At 54.3% G+C, this 13,622-nt stretch overlaps 1 pseudogene; it reads left to right on the top strand.

The window, feature by feature from the left end:
* LOC103081446 (serine/threonine-protein kinase TAO2-like) overlaps window positions 1-1,161 on the top strand; it is a 4,243-nt pseudogene extending 3,082 nt beyond the window's left edge.
* Window positions 1,162-13,622: the final 12,461 nt, after the last annotated feature.

The raw sequence follows: 13,622 nt of genomic DNA on the forward strand, positions 1-13,622 counted from the left end.
GTCCACAGAAACAGAGGAGTTTGGCTGATGAGGAAGTTTGGGGGCTGCCTGGGGAGGAGATAGCGGAGAGGAAAGTTCCATCCCCGGCACCCCAGGAGAGGAGCCCCTCGGGCCAGGAGGCATCCGGGGAATGGAGGTTGTGGGGGAAGGAGGATGGTAGCCTCCTGCATGAGGCGTTGGCGCTTGGCTGGGTCCAGGGTCCCAGCAGTGACCCCAGTGCCTGAGGAGGAGGGGGCTCCGTTTAGGGCCCCGAGGGATCCCGGAGACGGCTGTCCCTCACCAGACCTGCCCCCCGACCCCCCTCCCACACCCCTGAGGCCCAGCCCGACTAGCCAGCTCCCAGGACTGCTGTCCCACGGCCTCTTGGCTGGACTCTCCTTTGCAGCGGGGCCCTCCTCTGGCCTCCTGCTGCCGCTCCCACTGCTGGCGGCCAGGGGGGTGGTGGCCTCCCTGCTGGCCCTCGAGGTGGGGGGCTCCTACCTACTGCTTTGTACAGCTCTGCACCTCCCCACCCCCACCCCCACCCCCGTCTATTCCTACTCCTGGCTCAGGGCACCGCGCTGGGGGCTGTCCTCAGTCTGAGCTGGCGCCGAGGCCTCATGGGTGTCCCTCTGGGCCTTGGGGCTGCCTGGCCCCCAGCCTGGCCAGGCCTGGCTCTACCTCAGGCAGTTCTGGCAACTGGGGGCAAATGGGTGCGGCAGCAGGGCCCCCGGATGAGCCAGGGCATCTCTCGACTCTGATTGCGCGCTCTGCTGCGTCTGTCGCCCGTGACCTTCAGGGCCCTATAGGGCCGTGGGGAACCTGGGCCTATTCGCACTCTACCCTAAGACCAACGAGGATGGATGGGTTCCGCAGCCATCTGCCTGTCCCTGGGCCCTCGCGGGGTAATCCTCTCACTGCCCGACACCCACTAGCCCTGTTGGCAAGGTTTGGGGCCCCGTGCAAGGGCTGGAACTGGCGCCTGGCACAGGCCAGCCAGGGTTTAGCCACCCGCCTGCCCCCTGGGCCAGCCACACACTGGCCAGTTGGCCGTGAGCGGCCCAGCCGTATCCCCCGGCTGCTACCAGACAGCCAGCGCCGGCTAAGCCACCACCAGGGACTCTAGCTGCGCGGAGATCCCGAACCCGCCAGCCCCGGGGCCCCGCCCCCCTGGAGGTGTGACCAGCTCTAGCTCCTCCCCAGCGCATATCTAGAGCATTGAAAATGCACTTCATCTGCCACTACTCAGTGAAGTTTCTCCTGTCCCAGTCCTCCCCTCCCTTTCACCGCTCTTTCCTCGGTACGCTTGCCCACCTCACCCCTAGCCCTTTGGGCCTCTAGGCAGGCAGCGTCATCTTCCATGGAGTCCGGAGATTATATCTGGGGTTCTCCTGATGCCCCCCGCCAACCCTAAGTTATTCCTGTTCTGCCCCGTGTGTGCTCATCTCGCCCTCATCGACTCAGGCCCGGACCAGGGGTGGCAGTGGGTGGGAAGAGTCATGTGGGGTTTTTTTCTCCCTTTGGTTTTGTTTTTCTGTCTCCCTTCCAACCTTTCCCCCACCAAAAAGAGAAAAAAGACAAACACACATAAAATACCTGAGCAGAACGGTAAAAAAAAAAAAAAAAAAATTTAAATAAATAAATAAAACCTAGGAAAAAGAAAGACATTTTTGTTCTGAATTTAAATAAAAATAAAACCTAGGAAAAAGTAAGACATTTTTGTTCTGAAAAAGGAAATAATAGATGCACACAGCCCTTTGCAAAAATGGCCCATCCCCCAAGGACTTGTCTTTACTGCAGTTAAAGAATTCCTTTGATGTTTGTACAAACTCATGAGGCCTGAGTGGAATGCAGTGCCGTGTAAGCATTTACATGGACTTTCTGGAGTCAGTCAAGGCTGGTTTGGATGCAGGTGGGGTTAACAGAAGGAGTGCTCATAAAAGGGGAGAGAGAAACAAGGTTTCTCAGACGCCAGGGCATGCCCCTGTCCAACCAAACTGACCCTGGGGTGCAGACAGATGGCCTCTGTGCCACGTCCACTACTAGCTTTCAGTAAGTAAGTCAGCCTCGCGCTTGGAGGTGCCCGTGGGGAGAGAAAGGGCTGGCGGGGCCCTCTGGGTAGCCGGGTCCTCACGACAGCCTGGTGGTCCCATGTGTGGGTCTCCTGGAGCCCAGGGCACTGACTGAGGGGGACAGGGCCAAGGGAGCAGAGCTGGCCTGGGAGTGAAACCAGAGGGGCACCAGCCTGGCCTCGATGTGACCTCAGGCAAGTCACAGCCCCTCTGCGTGCCTCAGTTTCCTCTTCTGTGAAGTGGGATCATAACAAACCCAAGACCGCTGTGAGGCATGAAGGAGATGGCACTGGCCCTCAGGACTCTCTGGGCATACACAGCCCCCCTAGTGGCAATGTAACCTCCGCTGAGGTCCAGCCCCCGGGTGAGCTGCCTCCTCAAGGTCCAGCCGCTCTGTGAGGTTGACCAAGAGCCACCACTCAGCCAGTCCTGCCCAACAAGTGTCTACTGAGCACCTACTGCCTGCCAGACACCAGTCTGGGTGCTGGGATACAGCAGTGAACAAAACAGGTGCTTTGGGATGCCGGCATCCTGACTCTGCTATTTCTGCTCCTAGGCTGGCCCAGCTCTGAGGCCGTAGGCATGTCATGCCCCTCTCTGAGCCTGTTTCCCCATCTGTAAAGTGGGGGGAGAATTACACCAGCCTCACACGGCTGTTGGGAGGATACAAGCAAGGTGACACATGTCAGGCGCTGGGCAGAGGGAGGCACTCAGTGTCAGGGGCCAGCTGACCCTCGGAGGTCCTCATCTGTCTGGCCCAGTGGAGGACACAGATGGAACTGGGAAAGAGGATGCTGTGACAGGCTTGGAGGAAGGGACGCAGACTCAGTGGGCTCTGGCCACACACCCCAAAAGGCCATGGGATGGGGAAACTGAGACCAGAGGTGACAAAGGCTCTGCCAACACCTCCCCTTGTCTGTGGCTGACGTTGGATGAGGTCACCAGGCCTCCTCCCAGCTCTGCCCATGGGTCTTTCTGGTGCCACAGACCAGGAACAGGCCTGCAGGAAACCCAGGGTGTGACAGTGACGTCATCTGACACCCCTACCCCCATCTCCCTCTCTCCTTCCCCTTCCTCCCGTGGACCTACTGTCCCTCCTCAGCCCACAGGCAGGTGACGGCCACAGCCAGAAGCTGCCCTAGGGACTTCCCTGGTGGTCCAGTGGTTAGGACTCTGCGCTCTCACAGCCGGGGGCGTGGGCTCAATCTCTGGTCGGGGAACTAAGATCCCACAAGCCGCGTGGTGTGGCCAAAAAAATTTTTTAATAAAATAAAATTAAAAAAAGAAGCTGTCCTAGAGCCAGGGTTCCCAGATCCTTGGTCCCCTCAACCCACTGGACACTGGGCAACAGCAAAGAGGCCACAGAGCCACTCCTCCCCCCTTGAGGATGCTGCACCCTGCGTAGGCTGTGGAAGGGGGCAGTAACCAGGGTGATCTCCTGTGCAGCCTCAGCCCCCTCAGCAGAGCAGAACTCAGCCTGGGAAGAGGCAGCCCTTGCTGCACCCTGTAGACAGCTGCACCCAGACACAACCCAGAATTATCTCTGAACACACCTGCTGTGGCATCAGTGACCCTCCCGCCAATATCTCAGTGCTCTCAGAACTTCAGTCAGTCATCTTCCTCCTCCCGATTTCTGCCGTCCCACACCCATCTGTACGTTTATTTATCTTAATCGTCTCTTCAAACTGATTTAAATGGATTGCTTTTCCCTGCTTAGTGTCATTGCAAGCAATAAATGTCCCAAACCCAATTTCACGTGCTACTTATGTTTTTCCTAAGACACATTCAATGAAATCTTTGTATTGGTTATCTATGGCTGCATAAGAAGTAACCCCAAAACATTACGGTTTAAAATGACATTTGCTGTCTCCCAGTTTCTCCCAGACTGGAATCCGAATACAGCTTAGCTGGATGGCTGCCTGCATCTCTCCAGGCTGCAGTCAAGGTGTGGCAGGGGCTGCAGGCCTCTCCAGGGACCGGACTCACTCAGCCCCAGCGGCTGTGGGCTGGGTGCAGTTCCTCACGGGCTGATAGACCAAGGGTCTCAGTTCTCTGCCCCATGGCCTCTCCATAAGGCAGCTCACAACAGGGCAGCCGGCTTCATCAGAACAAGAAAGTGAGAAAAGTCGGAGAGGACTAATGCGATGGAGATCACCGTCCTCTAGAACCTAATCTTGAAAGCAACATCCATCCCTCCTGCAACGGGGCAGTCGCAGAGCCGCTGGTTTACAAAGCAGATGAGAAAGGGCATCCTTGGCACAAACTCTGTTCCCTGCCCTGCGCCCAGGCAAGGAAACAGACCTGAGATTCATAAGGGGCCAGCGTCCTCCTGTCTCCTGCCACCCCCTACCCCACATACACCGTAAACGAACGAGGGATCCACCCACCACAGCTGCCTTTGCAGCGTTGCTCTCGTGGTCCTTGTCCCCGGAACCTGCAGTGGATGAAGATGTCCTCTTGGTGGGGACACTGGCTTTGAGTCAGCCTGGGCATCCTTCACGCCATACCAGGGCCACTGTTGGCGGCTCTCAGCATCAACAGAGAGCTTTCTCTCCCAAGATACCCGCCCACGGGACGCACCAAACATGGTTCGAATGACAGAGATGCCCCCACGGCTCCCAAACGCTGGCCCCCAGCAGTGTTATTTTGGGCAACGTGCCAACCGTGTTGGCACATTTCTGCATTGTTTTATAGGGTTATAGGGTTAGAGGCTGCCAGGGCATGGAGGAGACCCCAGAGGGGCCCAAACGTCTTCCCAGCCTGGGCCCATGACTGTCAGAGGTCGGGCATCCTGGGCCTCCTCGTGACACTGCTTGATCTCATCCATTTCCTTCCTGGTCAGTTCAGGCCGACGCCCACCACGGGGCTGGGTCTCCCCTGTCACCTGCAGGAGCAGAAAACATGTGCCCATGGTTTATGTGCCCATAAAGCCAATGTAGCTTTATGGTTTATTTCATTCACTCACTCATTCATCCATGCATCTATTGAGGGCCTCCTGCATGCCAGGAACTGGCCTGGGTACTACTGAATAAGACAAAAGATGCTCCTCCTAACAGTTTCAAATGATTTCTAAAAGCACATGGAAAAAAAAATTAAATCACTCGTCCTCATGGTTACAATGGAAAATCATGGGCCTGGAGTCATGCAGATCTGAATTCATATCCCTGCCCATGACCACCTTCCTTAGCTCGGGCAGCCCCACCCCCTTGCTGAGCCTCGGTCTCTGCCTGCACAAAACGCGTATAATGATGGCGGCAACTCCCATCTGCAGCGACAAGGGACACGCAACCGGGCCTCAGACCCTGTCCCTGCTCTCCTGGCCACTCCCTTCTATACCATCTCTGGGAGAAACATGACGCAGTGTTTTAAGATCACCAAGAACTCTCAAGTCCCTTGTCACACTTCAGTCTTGAAATGACCACCAAGATTAGTGCAGCGACGATCCTTCTGCTGCACTTGGGGAAACTGAGGCTGAGAGAGGCCACGTGCTTTGTCCACAGTCACACAGCGAGTGAGGGACACAGTGGACATCAAGCCTGCCCAAGCGTGGGAAGAGAGCACATCGGCTGAGCACGGGGCCAAAAGCAGGGGCGTTCGTGACCAAGACCTCGTCTGTGCCCTGGGGACCAACCCCTGGGAAAACCAGATCCTTCCCAGGCAGGGCACAGGCTGCACTGGCTATTTTGAGTTCTCCCACACATGACACAAGCAACAGGAATCTGGGGAGACCCGGATCACTGGTCGCATCGGGAACCGAGCTGCTCGGGTGGTGGCCAAGGGATGGGCTGAGGGTGACAAGGGTCTGCGGGGCGGGGGCTGGAGAGCAGAGCCCAGATGCCTTCAGGGTTGGGGTACCTGCCGGAGAGAAGGCCCATGGGGAGCTGGAGTGAGAGCCTGGGAGAGGCGGGGGCCATGTCAGGCTGGGGAGGAATCTGGGGCATTCCAGGTCAGGCCGGCACACCCATGTCCTCCTGGGCTGGGATCCTGAGACAGAGTTTGAGCAGTGTGTTTGGATGGCAATCCCAGAAGCAGGTCAGGGAAGGGAAAGAAGCCATAGAAGGTGCCCCATCAACCCGTAGCACCCAGGCTCAGTCCCCGTGGGGACCTCAGGGAAAAAACGTCAGGGTGTCCCCACCTCCTCGGGGCGAGGAAGCCTAGATGCTCCCCCAACTCCCCTGCGACAAGGCCATTGGGTGGAGCCATTCCTAGGGTGTGAGTTTCCCAGTGCAGAAAGGCACAGGTGCTGGCGGGAGGGTATCGCTGGCCTGGCCTGGATCCGTGGGTCCACAGCGCTACCAGCCGGCACCAAAAGCATGCACTGAGACAAGGCAGGGCGGAGCTCAGACCATCCCACTCGGGGCGCCTTATTCACCAAGCACCCCGGTGCACCCAGCCCTGGCCACGCAACTGAGGCACAGCCAGGAGCACGCAGTCAGGGCCTCTCTCTCGGAGACCGTGTCTCATCAAAGAGACCGAAAGTGAGAAGAGCACCGTGGGGAAATGAAAAGCATACACTGGATTCGTGCACAAAGGGAGTGAGGGACGGATAAACAGAACGTGGCAGATCCATACAAGGGCATATTATTCAGCCATAAAAAGGAATGAGGTGCTGAATCAGATACAAAAGGCCATGTAATGTAGGATTCCATTAATACGAAGTGTCCAGAAGAGGTAAATCCACGGAGACAGAAGGCGGGTTGGTGGTGGCCAGGGCCTGGGGGAGGGGAGGGTCAGAGAGACTGCCAAGGAGTACAAGCTTTCTTCTCTGGGTGATTAGAGTGTTCTGAAGTTAGAGAGTGGTGATGGTTGCACAACCTGGTGAATAAACTGAAACTCATTGAATTTTATACTTTAAAAGGGTGAAGTTTATGGTAAGAGAATTCATTAAATCTCGATCCTAAAAAGCACACCCGGGGACTTCCCTGGCAGCTCAGTGGTTAAGACTCCACGCTTCCACTGCAGGGGGCCTGAGTTCGATCCCTGGTTGGGGAACTAAGATCCCACATGCCGTGTGGCATGGCCAAAAAAAAAAAGGAATAAATAAAATTTTTTTAAATGAAAAAAACACACAGAGGGGTCCTCTTTACATGAGATGGTCAGGGAGGGCCTCTGGGAGGAGGTGACATTTTAGCTGAGGTCTGAAGGATGAGGAGGAAGTGGCCATGGGGCAGGGCAGGAGTGGGCGTGGCGCGTAGGGGGAGTGACGGCGGGCTGAGGACAGTGAGCTTGAGGGGAGGGGCCCAAGGTGCAGGGAGGGGGCAGCAGCAGACCCCATAGGGTTTGGCATCCGTGCTGAGGGGTAGCTCGTTCTGACAGCAGCTAGAGGCAGCTGGAGGGTCTCAAGCTTGGGAGAGAAACATGATGAGATTTATGCTTTTAAAGTATGGTGGCTGGAGCTTCCCTGGTGGCGCAGTGGTTGTGAGTCCACCTGTCGATGCAGGGGACATGGGCTCGTGCCCCAGTCCGGGAAGATCCCACATGCCGCGGAGCGCCTGGGCCCGTGAGCCATGGCCGCTGAGCCTGCGCTCCGCAACGGGAGAGGCCACAACAGTGAGAGGCCCACGTACCGCAAAAAAATAAAAAATAAAAAAGTGTGATGGCTGGACGGGGTGGAGAGGCCACCAGTGAGAGGCCCACGTACCGCAAAAAAATAAAAAATAAAAAAGTGTGATGGCTGGACGGGGTGGACTAGAGGGGACAGGAGGCAGAACCCCCCAGGAGACCACATGCCTCCTGGGAATCCCTTGGGACTGGGGCTTACCCATTACAAACCTGTTCTCACCCCCATACCCTAAGAGGGACTGTGGGTGGGGACACCTTGCTCCATTGTGGCCATTTGTATCCTGAAGTACATTAAAGGCACCCTTGCCCTGAGATGATAAACCCCAGGGTGAGGGAGAAAAGGCCACAGCACAGAAAAGGGGCTGAGCGGGCGACCGCGTCCGGCCGCAGGGAAGGTGAGAGCGAGGCAGCGGGGCAGGGGCGGAAGCAGACTCCGGGGCCACCTGGAAATCACGGCGGACTTTGAGCTTGCTGCCCGGCCAGCTGCCCAGGCTCCTGGGGGCTGGGGAAGGGGGGTTGGGGGGAGCACGGGCCCAAGGGGCAGAGTCCACCAGGACCAGGAAACCTGACGGGGCGGGACTGGTGGTCTTCCGGGCTGGAGACGGCCGTCCTGCCAAGGATCTAAGCCAGGCCAGCGGATCTGGCAGGTCACAGACAAGGTTTGTTCTGAGGGTGGAGGGGAGGTCCCCACACGACTCAGGAACACGTGAGCTCCTCAGAGAGCCAGCGACGTCCCAGCAGCTGGAACAGGGAAGCATCTTGAAGAAGGATGTCAAGGGAACTTCGCTGCCCTTCAGAGCTGGCTGAGGGAGCCACACTGGACCCGTTCATCCCTCATCAAGTGTCTTCTGTGTGCCAAGCCCTGGCAGGGCTTCATGGGAAGGCTTCCTGGAGGAGGTGACATTTGAACCGGGCCCTGAAGGATAGTGGGAGTTTGCCAAGGAACAGCAGGTAGAGAGAACACACGAGCACAGACCTAGAGGTTGGAAAGGGCCTGCACCAACCAGGGAACCGAGCAGCCCCTGCCTGGGCAGGGGTTGGAAAGTTGGGGGGACTCCTCCAGGAGGGGGGTAAGACTGGGGTCTCTCTGCCAGGAGCCCGCTTGAGCTGGGCCAAGCTAGGATGGGCCAGCGACTCCCTACCTGGTTGATTCCTTTGACTCTCCCAGCTTTGCTTGTCCACCTGCCCCCCATCCCTGAGACCCTTCCCCAGGTGAGGATGCAGGTGGCACGGTGACCACAGAGGTGAGGGAACCCCACATTTTTGCTGGGAGGGATTTGGTACAGTTCAGAGCCAAGGGGGCGTGCATTCACCTCGGCAATGGCTCCCACCATCTCAGGGAGAGGCCACTTTGCTGACCCCCTTGTAGGGAATCCCACTGCGGAGAGAGGCCTTAAAGACAGGCAGTCACGCCCTCCCTATGGTCAGGGAAACCACCAGCACATAGGGTGCATTCTCAGGGTGGAGGCTGCAGCCCCGGGACGGGACCCAGGGCTCGTGCATGAGCTGGAATTCAGTCCCACTTGCCCTCTCAGCCAAGTGCACCAAGGACATGTGACCCAAGGACAGTGCACGGTGGCCCCGCTTGCAGCTCTCTCTGCCAGGCCTCAAGGTCTGGTGACAGGGGCCTGGAAAGGCCCAGATCCCCATAGGTGTCATGCTCTGCTCTTTGGTGCTGCTTGTTTCTATTGACAAACAGCCCACCTCGAGCTGCCATCAAGCCTGGGACTTTCAGAACAGACACTTCTGCTGCTATTTCAAGAGAGCTTGAAGGCAGTCTGGGGAAGATGGAAGAGTGATGCATCTTTTTTGATCTCTCCAAATTCCCCTAGAAAAATGGACAGAGCACCTAGGATAGCAAAACCCAAAACTCATGGGTTGCAGCCAGGATGGAACTAGACGGCCAGGTGGCCACGGCAGGCAAGCAGGTGGAGATGAATCCTCAACAGGTGCAAGAGCCACGTGGTGTCAGCCTCTGCAAGAGAAGACGGGGAGGCAAGTCAACGGGGCTCTGATGGTCCTGAGAACTGAGGACCCCCCACCACAGTTGCCAACATTTCTCACTGCAGAGCGTGGTGGTCCCATCCGAGAGCAGACGTCAGTACCTCACGTGCAGGCTTCTATCTGTGGTGACCGCAGGAGGATGACAATGGGGTCACACGGTGCTGGGGCAGTCTGGACCCTGAACCCACGACCAAGTTATTAAAGTACCAGAAAACTTCCATGACTGCCCTTCAAAAGTCCACATCTCTCGTAATCACAGGGTCAAGGTTTTAGAAAACCAGACCCCAACTCTGACCCCGTGGGGTCAGCACGGCCGTTTGAAATCGTAGCTACACGGGTTCCCTGGGGTGAAGTCAGGGTATCTACGGGAAAGAGGGGAACCTCAAACATTGGAACGGATCCCATTTGGAAAGACTGCGGTGCTGCTGGACCTCCAAATCCCTCAGACACTCTGTTGCCTGCAGAAGCCGTCCCAAGTCCCCCCCTCCATCACTCCTAAGGGAGACGCTTCCTCTAGGGCCTGCCACCACCTCTTGCTTCTGGATCTGAACTCGAATCGCAGGAGCAGGGGTATAAAATCTGACCCAGGGGGATTTCCCTGGTTGTCCAGTGGTTAGGACTCCTCGCTTTCACTGCCGAGGGCACGGGTTCAATCCCTGGTTGGGAACTAAGATCCTGCAAGCTGCACGGCACAGCCAAAAATAAAAATCTGACCCAGGAAGATGTACTGCATACAACAAAAGAAATGACAGGCATTACCAGTTTCCATTGGCAGAAACCTCGGAAATAAGCACGGCAATAGCCCTGCGGGTGTCAGACCAGCATGGAAGAAACGTAATGTTTTCTGATACAGATGCAATCGCCCATCCCAGGTTAAAGTGTTAACCCAGAGCTGGGTGTGGCTCTAATAGAATGCTCATGTCATTGACTGAAGTCTGGACCCAGCGGGGTCCAGACTTTTTTTTCCAAAATTAAAATTTAACTTTTTTTTTCAATTAAAAGAAAGATTCTTTAAATTCTACAGTGCTTTACAGCTTTCAAAAATTTCACACACATACTCAGTCATAGAAAGGAACGAAGTGATGCCATTTGCAGCAACATGGATGCAACTAGAGATTATCATACTAAGTGAAAGTCAGAAAGAGAAAGAAAAATACCATATGATATCACTTATATGTGGAATCTAAAATATGGCACAAATGAAATTATCTACAAAACGGAAACAGACTCACAGACATAGAGAACAGACTTGTGGTTGCCAAGGGGGAAAGGGGGAGGGAGAGGGAGGGACTGGGAGTTTGGGGTTAGCAGTTGCAAACTATTACATTTAGAATGGATAAACAACAGGGTCCTAATGTATAGCACAGGGAACTATATCCAGTCTCCTGGGATAAACCATAATGGGAAAGAATGTTTAAAAAGAATGTATATATGTGTATAACTGAGTCACTTTGCTGTACAGCAGAAATTAACACAACATTGTAAATCAACTAGACTTCAATTCAAAAAATTGAAAAAAAAATTTCACACACATGGTTTCATATAATCTCATAATAACCCTTTCCCTCCCCATCCCCTAAGTTGCCCCTCCTCCAGCCCCCTCCCCACTGGTAACCACTAGCTTGTTCCCTATCTCTGTGAATCTGCTTCTTTTTTGTTTCATTCACTAGTTTGTTGTATTTTTTTAGATTCCACATATAAGTGATATCGTACAGTATTTGTCTTTCTCTGTCTGGCTTATTTCACTTAGTATAATGCCTTCCAAGTCCATCCATGTTTCTGCAAATGGCAAAATTCTGGTGGTTTTTTGGTTTTTTTTTTTAATGGCTGAGTAGTATACATTGCATGTATATACCACACCTTCTTTATCCATTCATCTGTTGATGGACACTTAGGTTGCTTCCATACCTTGGCTATTGTAAATAACGCTGCTGTGAACATTGGGGTGCGTGTATCTTTTTGAATTAGTCTTTCTCTTTTTTTCAGATATATTCCCAGGAGTGGAATTGCTGGGTCATGTGGTAGTTCTATTTTTGGTTTTCCACAGTGGCTGCACCAATTTACATTCAGTGGTGGCCCACTTGAGATGAAGATGAGATTATGGGATTCCCTTGGTAAACTGTAAAGGACAGATTTTTAACTTTGGCACTTTTGATATTTGGGGCAAGATAATTCTTTTTGTTCGGGGAGGCTCTTGTGGGGGGGGGGTGCTTAGTAGCATCCCTGGTCCACTAGATGCTAGTAACACACCCCTCCCAGTTGTAACAACCAAAAATGTCTCTAGACATTGCTAAATGTCCCCAGGTTGGCGGGCGGTGTGTGGTAGCAAAATCCTCCTTGACTGAGAACCCCTGCTGTAGAGAAAGTTCTCCAAACACTTGGGGAAATAGGAATATTGGAGTGGATTCATTATATACAACCCACTCGCCCATGCCCTAACCATGCCCCAAGAGGGCCCTTCACCAAAGCTTTGAGAAATACAGTTGGGAGGGGAACACAGCGCGTGGAAAGTCTTCGTGGCTGTTCTCTGCGGGCTAGGAATGACCTTGGGAGACGCTGCCATTGAAACAGGCTTCCTGAATTCCATGAGGATGAAGGAATGCCAGCACAGCAGGGGCCAAGGACACAAGAAGGGTGTAGTTACCATCATGGAAACATGATGGTAGTGGCTAATTGCTCAGGAAGCACCTGGGACGGAAATGTTTGGTTTAACCCCATAAAATTGGTGATAGGCAACCATTTTTCACCTGAACTACCATTTAACATGGTTCAGACTCATAAAGGAGCAGCTAACTGAGGTTTACTTGATTGGAATAAGCAAAGAAAACCCTCTAGATCTGATTCACAGGACAACAAACTGACCCACCATATCGATGACATCGGGCAGATTGGACGCAGTGAGCCAGAAACATAAACCCTCCCGAAATCTTGGTCAGACAGATGCATGTCAGAGGGTGGGAAGTGATCCCCATAAAATGCAATGAAACTTCTAGAAGGACAGTGGTCTGGGACGTGTTGAGGTAGCCTTGCCAAAAGAAAATACAAGTTGCCAGACCAGCCAGCTCCTACTGCTAGGAAAGTCCCGCAATGCCTGGTGAGCCTCTTTAGATTTTGGACACAACAAACATCTTATAAAGTGTGCTCATCCAACTGGTCTACCTGTAAGGCTGCCTGCGACCTGTAAGGCAGGTGTGAGTAGATGCCAGGACAAGAGAAGGCTCTGGGATGCATCCAGGATGCAGTGAAAGCTACTCTGCTCCTCAGGCCAAATGACCCAGCAGATCCGATGGAGCATAAGTTGTCGGGAGATGGGGGGATTCTGTGGGAAGTCTTTAGCAGGCTCCTACTGGGGTGTTGCAGAACAGACCGTTCAAATTTTGGAGCAAAGCACATCTTCTGAAAAGAGCTCCTCTCCTTTTGAGAAGACAGCTCCTGGCTTTGCCTCTGGGCCCCAATAGAGACCAAACGTGTGAACACAGGTTGCAAAGTTACCATCGATCTGAGCTGTCCATCCTGAACTAGGTGTTACCCAGCCCAGCAAGGGAGACGCTGAGATGCCCACCACGGCACTCCACGGTCAAGGGGAAGTGAGACACAGCAGATCAGACCTGAAAGCACAAGTCATTGCAGAAGCAGATGCTAGACTCCCACAGCACCTCCTTTGCTGTGTCAGCCCCTCTCTCTCTATCCACGCAAATGATCTCCCGGGAGTTCCTTAGGACCAGCTGACAGGAAGGAAGACTTCAGGCCTGCACGATAAGCTGGCATCGTCTGAGGGTGGACAGCTGAAGCTCTGCAGCTCCAGGGAGGTGGTCCTGAAGGGTCTGGGGCCAAATTTTCAGACATGTGCCTGGTTTTTCCTTTTACCTTGAAGGAGAGAGGGTCAGAGGCATGGGTCTACACTGACACGTCGTCAGGGCCTAATGGATGGTCAGGGACCCAAAAGGAACAAGATTGGGGGACTTCCCTGGTGGTCCAGTGGTTAGGACTCCGCACTTCCACTGC

This window comes from Lipotes vexillifer, unplaced genomic scaffold (assembly GCF_000442215.2).
Source record: "Lipotes vexillifer unplaced genomic scaffold, Lipotes_vexillifer_v1.1 scaffold1094, whole genome shotgun sequence".
Taxonomy (NCBI): Eukaryota; Metazoa; Chordata; class Mammalia; order Artiodactyla; family Lipotidae; genus Lipotes; species Lipotes vexillifer.